At 48.1% G+C, this 16,112-nt stretch overlaps 1 long non-coding RNA gene across 1 annotated transcript; it reads right to left on the reverse strand.

Moving 5' to 3' along the window:
- Positions 1–14,675: 14,675 nt before the first annotated feature.
- Positions 14,676–15,784, reverse strand: LOC139796686 (uncharacterized). The gene is made up of 2 exons (XR_011726093.1): positions 15,143–15,784; positions 14,676–14,740 (listed from the first exon to the last, which is right to left on the reverse strand). It is a non-coding gene; the product is annotated as an uncharacterized lncRNA (long non-coding RNA).
- Between the last annotated feature and the right edge of the window lie 328 nt (positions 15,785–16,112).

The raw sequence follows: 16,112 nt of genomic DNA on the forward strand, positions 1-16,112 counted from the left end.
ATGACCAGGGAAACATTTTTTTTTTTTTTTTGTCCAGGTGGGAGTCCCTGGGCCTGTGCAGGCCCACCCCAGCTGCAATCCTTCTCCAAGCCTTTGCCTTCCAGAGGGTTTAGGCTGGGCTCCTCTCTACCTCAGCTTCAGTTAAGGGTGTGGCTGTGGAAATGAACTTACTCTGACTTAATTAACAGTCCCGGGGGAGTTAGGAGACAAGGCTCCAGAGGAGTAAACTCGTGTCTCTTTTCATTGTAGTAGTCATTTGTCAAAATGTCAGCACTTATCATTCCACATCGGAGCTCTGTTACAGCAGGGGTGAGCCTGGCTGCCCCTGACTCACCCCTCACCAGGGCCTTTTTTTTTTTTTTTTTTTTTCCACAGTCACAGGGAAAAAAATCCTCGTGGAACAGGGCTTGGAAAAAAAAAACCCAAACCTGCCTGGCATCCCTACTTGGAAACAAACCCTGCTGGTGTGATGGAACCTCTTTCTGTTTAAAAATAATGAGTTCCATGGTCAAAAGAGCAGGCTGGGGTAGCTGGTGGCTGCTGGACCCGGGTGTTATTTCCCTGGGAGTGGGAGAAGTGACTGCCAGGAGGGGAAAACTTGGTGCTGGAGCAGCCTTGGTGTGGGCACGGTGACTCAGGCTTCCCACTAACACAGGTCTCAGCTTTTTATCTTGGATCCCTCTCCAGTATCTGTCCAGCCTGAAGGGCTCAGGCTGGGGAACCTGAAATTTCCTTGGATCTTGCTGGAAACAAGAACCCCAAAAGCTTTTCCCCTTCACCTTGGGGTGGGGGAAGCAACAGCTTTCAAAGAGCTCCACTTCACTTCTTAAACTCCACTCTTCTGCCCTCCTGGGCACAGCACCAGCCCTGCTCAGCTCTGGGAGCACAGAATCGGGCCAGGGTGGGTGAGTTGAGCTCCACAGCCCATTTTGGTTTCAAACCCCGTGTGATTTTAGCCCTGCCCTCAGCTCTAGAGGGGTGAAGCTGGTGAGTCAGAGCCCTGTGGTGATGCTGGGACACGAGGGGTGGGTCCCCAGAGCTGGGGTGACACAGGAGGCTTTTTTTTTCTAGGTGGGGAGCTGGGGATGTGGTGGATTGTCCAGGAAGTCTCTTTTTAAGTTCTTGCTTAAGAACAGGTATCTCTGGCCTCCTTAAAAAAAAAAAAAAAAAAAAAAAGAGGAGGGGAAATACAAAAGTTGAGATGTGAGTCATCTGCTGAGGTCTCCAGCCTCAGAGTCTCACAGTGGTTTAACAGCCTCAGCCCTTGCTCGAGAGAAATATTTTCCATTCCAGAGCTTCACCTCCTCTGTCACTGCTGTCTCTAGTTGCATCTTTTAGGACAGCATTAGTTAGGGAAAAAAAAAAATACCCAAGCAGGATTTAGTTTGTGAGAGATGGAAATTGGTGATGCCTGGGAATCGGTAACACTTGGAACATTTTATTTTCCTGTAGGAATATTCAGCTGAGTGCAGCCTCCAAGGGAACAACCAGCAGCTCCTGGCTTGGTGTAGGGACCCCTCCTGCCCTAACTGGGTGAAAACTCCCTGGTGGTTAAAAAGAGGAGGAAAGGGAGGTGTAAATAAGAAGCTGAACTGAACTTGTTGCTGTGTCTGTGCCTAGAATGGATTCCTTGTCTGAAACCACACTTGGAGGAGGAATGCTGCTGCCTGAGCCAGGTGCTGGCTGCATCCTGGGGCTTCTTCTTGGTGGAGCAGGAGGGAAGTTTTCTAGGTTTTCTCTCTCATTGCTGCAGGAGATGAAAACTTGGGGAAAGCTGCAGCAAAACGTGGTGCAGGCTGATGGTTGTTTGGCTGTGTGGTGGGGGTGCACTCATAATTCACTTTTTTTTTTTTTTTTTTTTTGGTAGGGGGGGAGAGGATAAGTGAAGGATCTCAGATCAGCACCCACTGCACTTGGCTGTCCTACACCAAGAGGCACCTGCAGTGACAGGAGAGCAGGATGGGTGGGGTGTGCTGGCTGGTAGACCTCAGGAGCCCAGAAAGCATTTTCCTAGGTTGAATTAGGAATAATTGAGAAAACTCCTTTGCTCTTCACATGCCTGAGCTGCAGTGATGATTGTCCCCAAGCCTCTGAGGGTCCCTGGGAGCAAGGAGCAGTCAGTCAGCCCCCAGCACCAGGATCAGAGAAGAGGGAAGTGGATGGGACCAACACTAGCCCCAAAATACCTCTGGGGTTTGTTTGAAGCTGGTGTGTGAAGAGCAACCAAGCTCTGGAGTCAGGCTGCAAGGTGGAACTGGCGCCGGTGCTTGGTGCCAACAGCTTCCAGTTTGGAAGCTCAGGTTTGCTTGGCTTCCTTTCTCAAAAGAAGACTTTGCACTTTGGAAAAGTGGAGCGTGGGATTGCGTAACCCCAGCACTGTTAATATTTGCTCTTCTTCCCCTGAGGAGTTTTCTCTTTCCCTTTGGATACCCGGGGGGAATCTCTTGTGGAGCCAACGCTTAATCCTGTGGCCGTTCGCTCCCAGCTGCCGCCCCTCCGAGGTGCTGGTGCAGTTATCCCAAGAGCTGAACATCTGTCAGGATGTTCCAGGAAAATCCCTATTCCCATGGATTACTCTGGAGGAGACCCAGCTCTCTGGGAAGCTTTTCCTATCACATCCTTGTAGCTTTCAATCTCCTGCCCTAAGTGTAACCAAACCCAGCGCCCGTCTCTCGCCCTCCGGTCAGGAAGCTTTTGGAAGCAGAGAAATGATCTTGGCTCTACCTTTTCCCCCCCAGAGCAAGTCTGTCTTAAGTGTGCAAATTGCACCGTGTTTAAACGTTCAAATTATACCCTCTGCATCACGTAGATACTTGTATTTTCAACCTGAAGTCTTGTTTTGGCTGTGAGGATCTGCACTGGGCTGGTTTTCATGCCAGCACTGAAAATAAAAATATTTCAAGGGGCAGAAGCAGGACAGGTGCTGCTGGTGTGCTTGATTTTCTTCTTGCTGCCTGATACAAGGGTTCAGGATGAATTTCTCCAGCCCCTGCTAGCTGGAGGATGGGCCAAGCTCAGCAAGAGCTGAGGAGAAAGTGGCTGCTGTCCCATGCTGCGTGGTGGAAGGTGTTGAGTCAATGCCAAAAAGCCCTCCCTGGATCTCACTCTGGTTCATCTTACAACCTTGGATGGGTTAATGAAATCAAAGTCCTCCAGCCCTTGCCTCCAGGCATCTTGAGGATGTGGTGTGTGTCAGCCAGGGTCACTGTTGGGATGCTGCTGCCCAGGTGCTGGTGATGCTCCTGGGGTGCAAAGTTGCCTTTCTGCCTGGGACCTGCAGCTCTCTGGGCCCTGTTTAGGGAGGGATGGGAATATCTCAGACCAGAAGCTCTTCTCCCTGAAGTAATGCTGTCTGCAGCCTTGCAGCTGCAATCTCAGGATCTCAGCTCCTGCCCTACCTGTTTGGCTGATACCTAATGAAGAAACAATCTGCATTTTCCCCTTGATACTTTAGGCAGTACCAAAGCTTCTCAGCTTTTGTTTCCACCATGGATTTTGTTAATGATTTACAGAAGGGGGATGCCTCTCCCCACGAGGACAAGCTGCAGTTTTTCCACCTTGTTGGAAGCTGCTTTCTCTCCTTCAACCAAGGTCAGAGCCTGAAACCCTGTGCTCCAACCCCCTTTTCCTCATGGTCACCTCTTTGTGCTGCTGTCCCCCCCCCAGCCTCCCTGTGCCATGCGGGACAAGGGGCTCCATAGCTTCTCCTTCCCCTTTTCCACGCACTCCAGGGGCTCCAGGTTCTTCTGGAAAAGCTCAGAGTAGTGGAACTGGTTAATCATGTTGCTGGAGTGCTGGCATCTGAGCAGGATCTGTGGATTAACTCGTTCCACCCGCTATTTGCCAACTCCTCAGCAGCCTGATGCATTATTCAGCTGCTGGGTCTTTGGAAGAAAACCAAAACCCAACAACCTGGTATTTCCCAACACTTGAGGATTTGGGGAGTTGACATCTCCCCTCCAAAGCTGGCACCTTCCTCCTCCCTAGGATTGCCAATGGCTCAGATTGATTAACGCTGGGCCCTGGAATTCTTGCACTGGGGGTTCCCATGGTTGGGCTGGGAGGTTTGCAGCAGGCAGGTTTACTCCTGAGCTCTCACCCTCCTCCAGCACCTGCCTTGAAAAGAGAAGGGGCTATTTAGAGACACCAAATCCAGGGATGTCTTTACCAGCTCCCCACCATCTCCAGGTTGCCAAAAATATGCACCCCAGCACCAGGGAAGCCTCAGCGGGGCTGCGTGGGTCGGGACTGCTCCCAAACCTGCAGTTCAAGCCAGGGCACTTGCAGATGACAGATAGGGAGGGTGAGGTGACTCACGAAGGATAAATATCCTGTTCCACCCTCCTGGGAAGCAGCGATGTCCCAACCCCCCCCATGGCAGATACTGGGAGGTGGGAGCGGGGCACAGGGAGCTCCATCAGCCCCGGGGTTCTTTTGGTGGAGGAGGGAAATGTCTCAGGTCAGGTTGGATGGGGCTTGGAGCAACCTGATCTACTGGGAGGTGGCCCTGCCCATGCAGGGGGGGTGGAACTGGATGAGCTTTAAGGTCCCTTCCAACCCAACCTATTCTGTGACTCTATGAAACTGGGGAGAGGCAGAAGTTGTCCCTGCTGGGATGCTCCTGGGCAATGCAGAGGGGTGGGAGGGTGACAGGTACCAGGCAGCAAGCCTGGGAGGAGGCTCTTTTTTTTTTCCTCAGGCACATTTATTTCCATTGGAATTCAATAGATTTACAGCATCCTTCCCCCTCCTTGCAATGACACCCTTGGCTTTATGCCAGCCAAGGAAAGAGTTTGCAGGGCCACCTGGGGCCGAGATGACAATTTTTCATCTTCTCAGCTTTTTTAATTTTTTTTTTTTTTTCCAAGGTTCTGCAGAGTTGCTGTTTGTCAAAGCCTGATCTTCTTTTTTTGGCAACATAATTGAAATTATGCAAATGCTGGTGCAGCACCAGTGAGGGACCTTGTGTGCTTCCCATCCACTCCAGGTGAAGCTGTTTCAGCAGGAAAACCCAAACTGGGGTGGGGGAAGCTTGGGGGGCTCAGTCCCACTGCTCCTGAAGCTCCTGATCCCATCAGCACCTGATCCTATTCCCAGGATGCTACAAGAAAGCTGGGGGAGGGCTTTGGACACGGGGGGGTAGGGAGAGGACAAGGGAAATGGGTTAAAACTTGGAGAGGGGAGATTGAGGTTGGACATGAGGGAGAAATAGTTTGTTGTGAGGGTGCTGAGCCCCTGTGCCAGGTTTCCCAGAGAAGCTGTGGCTGCCCCATCCCTGGCAGTGTCTCAGCCCAGGTTGGATGGGGCTTGGAGCAACCTGGGCTGGTGGGAGGTGTCCCTGACCATGGCAGGGGGTGGAATGGAGGAGCTTTAAGGTCCCTCCCAACCCAAACCACTGTGATGGGAGCACCCCTGCTCAAACACCCCAGCCCTGGAGCAGCAAGGCTGGTGCTTGGCCACCCTGGTGTTGCCAAAACCCAGGGTTGTTGGTGTCCAGGGCTGTGTTGGAGACCTGAGGTGGCCAAATTTGTGGACTTGGGAGGATTTGTGACTTGGGAGGGCTGGTCTGGGGGGAGCAGGGAGTGGAAACAGAATCTGGAGCATGAGGCTTGAGGGATCAGAGCAAAGCTCTCCCTGTGAGGCTGCTCTTGGGCAGGGTTGGTGCTTGAAGGTGGTTATGGCTCTGAGCAGGGATGAGGTTTGGCACTGTCCTGCTGAGCTGGCCCCGGGTGACCTGGGTGAGGTCCTCTTGGCCACCCCTTGGCTGGGTGGCACCCAAGCCACCACTGTGCTGTGCTTTGGAGAGGCAACCAACAAACTCTGGGAGGGTGGGAGAGGTTGGTTTGGTGGCATCTTGGTGGGAAGGGCACCAAGAAGCTTGGTCCTGCTGCACAAACTCCTTCTGCCTGGACAGTTATGAGGAGGGAGGAGGATTTTTAGGATTTTTTTTTTCCCCTTCCCCCCAAAAAAAAACCCCAACGAGCCCTCCTCCCCCCCATCCATCTCGGCTTTTCCAACCCTCAGCTGTTCCTCTTTTAGCACCTAAAAAAAAAAAAAAGCAAAAAAGTGTTGACTGCAGCTTTTCTGGAGCCTGCAGAGCTCTGGTGGGGGTTGATGCAGCTTTTCCCTGCTCTCCTTCCCTGGGAGTTGCAATCTTTTCCGGGCTGACCGCATGGCCAAGGAATGTATGTGCACATAGAGTGTGTCTGGAGTCAGCTCAGTGCCAGCAACCAAAGCTTTCCACCAGCAACACGGAGGGAACAAGGGAAAAAAACCCAAGAAAAAAACCCAAATGATGCCCAAGCTGCTCCTTCCCCAGGTTCCCTTTGGGTTCAGGACAGGGATCCAGGGGGTGATGGGGCTGCTGGGTGGCTCCGGGGGGTGCAGCAGCCATGGGTGCTTCTGCAGGGTCAATAAAATCTTTGCCAAGTGGAACAAGAAAAATAAAATTAAATGCAGTTGGGGCTTGGAAGGTGAGGCTGGGTGAGAAATAAATGGGGCTGGAAAAAAAAAACCAAACAAAACAACCCAAGAATAAACCCCAGTGTTGGAAATAAGCATCGGGGTTCAGAGCTCCCTGCCAGAGCCAGGGGAAGGTGCAGTGGGTTATTTCAGTAATTAATTGCAATTAATAATTAATAGTCATTAAAAGCAATTAATGCTCAGAGTGAAGCTGCCTTCCAAAGAGACAAATCCAGGTTACAGCTGTGCTGGCATCACTTGGCCTGGCAAAACCCCTGCCTGGGTTGGAAGAGGGGTTGCACGGGGGTTGTGGGGTTCTGGTCCATATTCCAGGAGAAGTGGGGTTCAGCATCTCCCAGGAGGTCAAAAAAAACCCCAAAAAACATCTCCAGGAGGTCTGCTGGGATCTGAGCTGCCCAAAATGTGGAGGAGGAGCAGCAGCTCTTTGCTGGGATGGGTTGATCCAGCTCCAGCTCCTCCAGAACCTTTCCCCTCCAGCTGCTTTGTCAGCTTGGAGCTTTTGGGGAATAAATATTAAATAAAAAAAAAAAAAAAAGAAAAAGAGCAGGATGATGTTTCTGCAGCAGAGCCAACACCCAACATGCTCCCTTTGGCCGTGGTCAGGCACCGCCTGCAAAAAATGCCTTTAAAAAGTTAAAAAAAAAAAAAAAAAAAATCACTTTAAGTTGAATTCTGGGGATTGGGTTGAGCTCATCCAACCCCTGCTGGGACCTGGGGATGCAGCACCAGGGTGGCTTTGTCCCCCTAAAAAAAACCAAAAAAACCCTAAAAGATTTTGGAGGGGCTCCCTCAAAGCAACCCAGAAAAAAAAAAAAAAAAAAAACAACCCGAAAATGACCCTGGGGGCTGCTGCTTGCTTAGACTGCAAAGGTGTCTTGAGATAAAATGCAAAGGTTTCTATCTGTCTGGATAAATAAAATTAGAAAGGTTTGTATCTATTGGAAAATAAATGGCAAAGTTTCTCTATGTCTAAAAATAACGTATAAAAGGTATCTATCTACCTAAATAAAAAGGTTTGTATATATCTAAAAATAAAGTGCAAAATTTCATATATATTTTAAAAATACACATAATGAAATTGCAGTGGTTTATATCTATAATTAGCTATATATAAATAAATTAGAAAGGTTTGTAGGCATCTAAAAATGAATGGCAAACATTTATATAGAGAAATAAATATTTAAATTGCAACGGTTTATATCTATAAACATATATTCATAAATTTTAAACATTTATACATATAAATATGAATAAATTGCAAAGGTTTATATCTAGCTATATATATAAATTAATTGCAATGGCTTATATCTATGTCTAGCTATATATAAATAAATTAGAAAGGTTTGTATAGATGTCAAAATAAATTGCAAAGATTTATATCTTTATCTAGCTGTACATATAAACAAATTAGAAAGTTTTGTGTGCAACTAAAAATGAACTGCAAAATTTTATATGTAGGAATATGTAATTAAATTGTGAAGGTTTATACCTATAGATACATATAAATACATTTTAAATATTGATATATATAAATGTAAATGTAAATGTAAATGTAAATGTAAATGTAAATATAAATACAAATATAAATATAAATATAAATATAAATACAAATATAAATATAAATAAAAATAAAAATAAAAATAAATACAAATATAAATATAAATATAAATATAAATATAAATAAATATAAATATAAATATAAATATAAATAATATAAATATATTGCAAAGGTTTATATTTATATCTACCTATATAAAAAAAAACAGTTACAAAGATTTGTACATACCTAAAAATGAATTGCAAAACTTCATATATATAAATATATATAGAATTAAATTGCAAAGATTAATATCTACCTACATATGTAAATAAATTGCAGAGGTCTATATCTATATCTACATTTATATATAAATAAATCACAAAGGTTTGTACACATCCAGAAATTAACTGCAAAATTTTATAGATATAAAGACATATAATTAAATAGCAAATGTTTATATCTACAAATACCTATAAACAAATTGGTTTTATCTACATATCTATAAATACAAATCAATAGCAAAGGTTTTTTGGTGGTTTTTTTTTTTTGGGGGGGTGTTCAGTGCATCCCCCCCTGGGTCACTGAGTCCCAGCAGGGAACCTGGGGCTGCCTCAAATCTCCAGGAGGAGCTGGAGAGGTTTGGGATGTCCCTGACCAGGACAACCCTTGGCTCTCAAACCACCAATATCTCCATTTTTTCACTTAATTTTAAATCCCTGGATGCTGCTGGGGGTGGGGGGGTGATGGGATGGAACTGGAGCTGCTGCTGCTGCTGGGTGGTTTGGGGCAGACACAACCATCCTGCCATGGCTTGGGGGGCTCAGGCCTTGGAGCTGAACCCTTCTGCCTTTTCTTTACCTTGGGAACAACCCCCATCATCCCAAAAATCCCTCTTTTCCCAAAATCCACAAAGCTCCAGCTGCCCCAACAGCACTTGCAGGGTGTTGCCTGCAGGGCTTTATATATATATATATATATATATAGGGTTTTATATATATATATATATATATTTATAAAATACTTGGGTTTAAGTTTATTTTTTGGTTTTATGGGGTTTTTTTGGGTGTTTTTTTTTTTTTTTTTTTTTTGGTTGCCAAGCAATGTAGCTTGGTGGCCTTGCTTTCTCCTCCCAAACCAAGAACTAAAATTCCATGGGGGGGGCTGCAAATACACGGGTGAAGTGGGGCTGCAGGAGGATGGTTCATGGGGAAATAAAAAAAACCCAAAAAAAAAACCCAAAAAAACCCCCCCCCCCAAAAAAAAAAAAAAACCAAAAAAAACTACTGGTGGAGTTGGGAGAAAGTTTCCCTTTCATTTTCATGGAGGCTGTGAAGTTGGAAGTGGAGAATTATTTTTTCCTGAGGGCTCCTGAAGGACCCCTGAAGCAGATTTTCCAGCCTGAGCCTCAGTGTGCAACACTGGAAATAATATATATACTACTAATATATACTAAATATATATACACTATATATATAAATAAATATACTAATAAATATACTAAATATATATACTAAATATATACTACTAATATATACTAAAACTAAAACTAATAAAACTATACTAAAACTAATATATAATATTCATACTAATAATATATTATACTATAGTATAGTATTCTATAACAATAATATAATAATATAATTATACAATATAATTATATAATATAATACTAATACTAATATATATATTAGCATTACTAATATATATACTAATAATATATAGACTACTAGTATATACTACTACTAATAATAATATAATAATATAGTAATATAGTAATATAGTAATATAGTAATATAGTAATATAGTAATATAATAATATAATAATATGATAATATAATAATATAATAATACATTTATTATATGTATTATAAATGGGACTGTTTGAGGAGTTTGAACTTCCTGGGGTGCCAGAAGCTGCTATTTCCCACCCCTGAGCTTGCAGAGCCATCAGGACACCCCTGTCCCCCCATCACCCCTGTCCCTCCCCACATTTTCCTTTATTTTTTGAGGGTTTTTTTTAAGCTCTGAAATGTGTCTTATGCACAGCCACCAGGACAGCAATTCCACCCCTGGGTGGTACCTCTGTAACCCCCAAGTTGCCACCAGGGAGATGTTTAACCCACACTTTTCAGCACAAGGATGGCCCCAAGGGTTTCCACCAACCCTGGGGGCTGCAATTTGCATCTCCAGCTCACAAATTGCATTTAAAGGATGTGACCTAATTAAGTTTCAGCTCATCTCAATATTATTTTCCTACTCACGTGGCCTTTTTTTTCTTTTTTTCTTTTTCTTTTTTTTTTTTTTTTTTTTTTTTTTTTTTTTTGACCCATGCAACCAACCAACCCAGCAGAGATGTTTCAGGCTTGGACGTGGAAACATCTGAATTTTCCTCAATTTTCAGCTGAACCCTTGAGGTCTCTCCCAGGCCCCTCTCTTACATTTCCCTCCCCATCATGAAGGCTCAGAGGGGGGGTGTTTTTTCTCCCCATCCCTGCAAAAACTCATCCAGATAAGGGTTGAGTGGATGAAGCTTCCCAGACCTGGCACTTTTCTTCTCCAAACCATCTAACCCATGCAGAACTTTGCTCCTCAATTATATATTTTTTAAATTATCATTTATTATTCCACTATTTCTGCCACTTAGAGCCAAAAAAAAAAAAAAAAAAATGGGAAGTGTCTTGCCCCAAAGGACTCCCTCCCCATCCTAAATACCACCCTGACCTTCACCACCAGCCCAGCAAGGGGCTTGGTCCAAAGGTGGCCAACCAGATGTTGTGATGGGGGAACATCTGTTTCTCCCACCCCTCTTCCCATTTGGGTGGATTTAGGGCACGCTGAGAAGAGGGGAGGAGAAGTTGGATTGACCCAGGATGCCCCCAGACCCCACATCCTTCCCCACATCTCAGTGTTGAACATTCCATGAGATGCTTCCAACCGAGCCACATCCCATCCAAGAAAGCTCCTTGGAGTCTTTGAAACCTTAAAAAAACCGGGTTTGAACCTTAATTTTTTCCTCTGGGGAGCTCTGTTTGATGGTGAGGATAATCCATGTCCTCAGGGAGGACATCCTGGGGGTTTATTTTGGCTGGCTGAGCAGCAGATCCCACTTTTCCTGTTGCTATGGAGAGGGTGAGCAGCGGGATTTTTGTTGTGCATGGGTTGGTAACTCCATCCCCTTCTGCATGGATGAGTTCCCCTCCAGTTATGGGCATTCCTCACTCCCCTCCTGGCAATTAGCATCAAGAAAACCAATTAACTCCTGCATGGTGGCTGTCCAGAGCTCCTCATCATGGTGGGAAACCCAAGCAGCCCTCCTGCCTTTTGGTACCAGCCCAAAACCTGCTGGAGAAAAGCACCGATCCAGCTGAACACAAACCCCATGGTGAGTCCTGCTCCACCCCAGGGGGTGACATTGTGGCCATCTTTTGCCCCCCAGTAAGGCATAGAATCCCAGACTGGTTTGGGTTGGGAGGGACCTTAAAGCTCCTCCATCCCCACCCCTGCCATGGTCAGGGACACCTCCCACCAGCCCAGGTTGCTCCAAGCCCCATCCAACCTGGGCTGAGACACTGCCAGGGATGGGGCAGCCACAGCTTCTCTGGGAAACCTGGCACAGGGGCTCAGCACCCTCACAACAAACTATTTCTCCCTCCCATCTCCTCTCCATCTCCCCTCTTACAGCTGGAAACCCTTCCCCTTCATCCCATCCCTCTCTGGCCTTGTCTCCAGTCCCTCCCCAACTTTCCTGGAGCCCCCCATCTTGTAGGATGTGTCTGCCTGCTGCCAAACTCCTCAGGACACACCAAGGAAGGATGAAGGATGGCTTCATCATTTTCCACTGGCTACAGGGTGGGTTTGAGAAGCTGCTGCTCCATTTAGCCCCTTCCCTTCACTTCACTTGGTGGCAGACAGAGCAGCCCCTTCATGCAGAGGTGCCCAGAGCATCCTTGATCCCAGCACCAAGCCCCCAGCACCAGGTTTGTCCATGAGGGGTTGAACTCCAAGGTTCACCAAGGGGCCCCCGCGACGCTGCAGAAAGGGATTACACCCAACCCTATCCCTCACCCCCACCAATAATCCCCAGGGACAAAAACCCCCGAGGGCAGCTCCCACCCCCACCCTCATTCCTAATCCTCAGCCCTTCTGTCACAGCACCCAAATCCAATTAATTAACCCTGCAACCACCCAGCTCCTCCCACCCCGCCCCACGGGTCCCCCACAGGAGCTGGCAGCACAACCAGAGGGTCCCTGGGGGACAGGGGACACCAGCTTCTGAGTTCTGTCACACTGCCAGATGACAGCATTGCCACTGTTGGAAAAGACTTTTTAAATCACCATGTCCAGCCCTCAGCCCAGAAAAAAGAAGAGGCTGCTCTGGTCCTCCCTTAAGATCAAGTCTTGGACTTAGAATTATAGAATCATAGAATGGTTTGGGTTGGGAGGAACCTTAAGGCTCCTCCATCCCCACCCCCTGCCATGGTCAGGAAACCTGGCACAGGGGCTCAGCACCCTAAAATTAAGGAATTTCTCCCTAATATCCAACCTCAATCTCCCCTCTCCAAGTTTTAACCCATTTCCCTTGTCCTCTCCCTACCCCCCAGTGTCCAAAGCCCTCCCCCAGCTTTCTTGCAGCCCCTTCAGATATTGGGAGGTTGCTCTGAGCTCACCTGGGAGCCTCCTCTTCTCCAGGCTGAACCACAACTTCTCTCAGAGATCTTTTCCAATCTTCTGTGATTCCTCCTCCCTGGCCCAGGGGACAGCAGGGGGTGGGAAGGATGCTCTCCAACCCGGCCATGTTCCCAAAGCCACCCATGGCTTTACTCACCATCTAATTTGCCAAAGAAAAAAAAAAAAAGAAAAAAAAAGCCACAACAAGAGGATGAAGGAACCACAAATTCCCCAACAAACACCACCAGGAACCAGAGGCCAAACATTTGTATTTGCAGTGATGTGGGTGAACTCGAGCTGCAAGGTCACACCCTGAAAACAGATATTTTTGAGATGGATGAAGCTTGTGGGACAGAAAGGAGAAGCAGCGTGAGGGGAAGTGGAGGTGAAGCTGGGAAGGGGGCTTGGTGGAGGCCACAAGGGATGTGCTGCTGGGGAGATGCTGCATTTCTGGGGTAATGATGTGTAAATGGTGGTTTGGCCCCAGACAGATGTGGAAGCACCAAGCAGCACCTTAAATCGAGCAGGAAACTGCCCAGAGGTAGAGGCTGAGTCCAAGGGGACGAGGTCCAACCCAGCCAGAGCACAACTGAGGGTGGAACGTCTGCTGTCAGCAGCTGATCCAGGCCCTGAGCTAATGTTTAGCTTTGGACTTTGCCAAGTTGTCCAAGGGGCAGGAGAGGATGAGGGCAGGAGATCTGCACAGGGAGGAGGGTGGCTGGGAGCTGGGCTGCTGCTCAGAGTTCTTGATTTCTATCTGTAATTTCTGCTGGTTTGGTCCCAGTTCAGCAGAGGGATGTTTGCTGAGCTTCCTGGTCAGCTCAGCTTTTCCTACAATGCTCAGCCCTCCCTGACTGATTTTGTTCCCTCCAGAGGGACCTTGGCAAGGGCTGCACTGAAGGAACATGTTGGAAAGGCTGAGGAGCCTCGTGGTATCTCTGACAGGGCTGTAAAAGTGTCCCCTGCACTGTCACGGGGCTGAGCATGTCCCCTGGGCTGGGTAACCCACCCTGGGAGGTGCCCTCATGTCAGGGTGCTGAGCAGCTCCCTGGGAAGCCAAGCTGAGGGATTGGGGTTGTTCAGCCTGGAGAAGAGGAGGCTCCCAGGTGAGCTCAGAGCAACCTCCCAATATCTGAAGGGGCTGCAAGAAAGCTGGGGGAGGGCTTTGGACACGGGGGGGTAGGGAGAGGACAAGGGAAATGGGTTAAAACTTGGAGAGAAAGGGGAGTTTGAGGTTGGACATGAGGAAGAAATTCTTTAATTTGAGGGTGCTGAGCCCCTGTGCCAGGTTTCCCAGAGAAGCTGTGGCTGCCCCATCCCTGGCAGTGTCTCAGCCCAGGTTGGATGGGGCTTGGAGCAACCTGGGCTGGTGGGAGGTGTCCCTGACCATGGCAGGGGGTGGCAATGGAGGAGCTTTAAGGTCCCTCCCAACCCAAGCCATTCTATGATCCTATTCTATGATTGTGTTCAAACCCCCTCTCCAGGGATGTTATTAAGGATGTGGCTGTGACACATCCCCATGGATGATGTTTGACAATCATATGGTCAAACCACATGGTTTCCCTCCATCCATCACCTTGCAGCATTCCCAGGCTGTTACATTTTTTTAAGTTTCTTGCCTCTCACCAGGTTAATTTTGCACAGCAACATTATTTTTCTTTTTTCCAATCCCAGATTATTCCAACGACACCACCAAAGAGACAAAAATAGGAGGAAGGTTTTTTCCTGCCTCTCCCCCCCAGCAGCCACTGCCGGGAACGCAGGGACGGATGCAGTGGGAGCCTCTGAGGTGTTTGCAGAGAGTGTTTGGGGAGTATCACACCTCCCCTTTCCTTTCCCAGCCCTGGATCTTTAAATATCTGGCCCAAATCCACACGAGCCTGTAGCTGCTTAACCCCTTCTTTGCTTTCCAATCCAAAGGAAATCAGGCAGCTACACAGGGAATGGAAAATGGGGTGTGGGGTGTGAAACCACCCTCAGGAGCTCCTGGGCATGGGGAGCTTATTGGCTTCTTTTTCTTCTGCCAGGTCCTCAGGAGGTTTCCAGGTCCTGCATGAGATGGAAAAGGCCATCAGCCAAAGTAGGAAGCAACTCCTGGAACCACACAGCTCTCCCAGAAATTATGCACATCCCACAGAGATGATGCACATCCCCCAAAAGTGATGCACCCCTCCCCCCAAAAAAAACCCTATTGCATTCCCCCCAAAAGTGATGATGTACAGCCCAAAGCCATGCTGGATCTACCACTTGAACATTCCTGGCACGGTGAAGCAGGAGCCAGGGCAGAGCTGGGCTGTGCTCTCCATCATGGATCTCCCTACGAGGAGTATTTTGGGAGCACAGCAAAGAGGATGGAGGTGGTGGCATGGGTGTGCAGGGAGCTGCTGCTTCCCCAAACGTGGCTTTTCAGAGCTGCTTCCTCCCTCCTGCCCACCCAGCTGACAGATTTACCTCTGCCTGATGGTGTCTTCCTCAGGAGTTTGGACTCAGGTCCGGGCTGGGAGTTCTGGATGAACCAGCATCAACAAGAGGCAGAGCCCAAAGCTCCTCCAGGACACCCCACCAGGCACAGCAGTGGTGCTTTTCCTTCAGAAGATGCTCAGTGCAGCATGTGCTGGGTTATTTCTGTGCTTTATTTGTATTTAAAGCATCCAATGGGATCCTGCACTCCTGGAGGGTGGCTGGAGCTTGGGAATCCACAGGGATGTGTGGCCAAAGTGCCTCCACATGACCTTGGTGGTCTTTGGAGGCCACCAAACATCAGCTGGGGCGAGCTTGAGCTGCCAGGGGGGCAAAATGGGCAGAAAATGTCATCAAGGACTTCATCTATGGCTTCAGAACAGGTTTCTGGAGCCTGCAGAGGTCCACACATCACCCAGGGCAAGATCCCAGCAAGGATGTGTATGGGGAGCCCAGGGTCAGATCCATCCCATCCAGGACACTTTTTTTCCCCCATGTAGAGGCACAGGTGAGGAGCAGAGGAGAAGGAACCCCCTGGAGCAGAAGGTCCTCAGGCTGGGAGTCTGCTGAAGAGGAGGTGGTCAGAGCAGGAGGAGAAGCAGCTGATTCCTGCCACTGAGAAGGGGAACAGAAACACAGCAGCTCAGCCTGGCCCATGGGAGGGATGAGTCAGAGGTTTGGGTCACAATGGGAAGCACGGGGTCAGCAGGGATGGGATGTGCTGGGATGAGGCCTCAAGGCTGCATCTCCATGAGCAAAACCTCCTCCAAGGCAGGGGGGGCAGAACAGTGGCTTCTTCCCTTCCCTTCATGACAAGAGGAAGGAAAGGGGTGAGCTCGTGGTGGTGCACATGGAGAGGGCCATGCCACGTGTCCTCCCTGCCCTGCCACACGCCGGGCTGGCCACGGGCACGGGGCTGCTGGCACTTCCCATCTGGAGCTGGCAGGGCACCAGGGACCAC

The sequence above is a fragment of the Heliangelus exortis genome, chromosome 5, assembly GCF_036169615.1.
Source record: "Heliangelus exortis chromosome 5, bHelExo1.hap1, whole genome shotgun sequence".
Lineage (NCBI taxonomy): Eukaryota > Metazoa > Chordata > Aves > Apodiformes > Trochilidae > Heliangelus > Heliangelus exortis.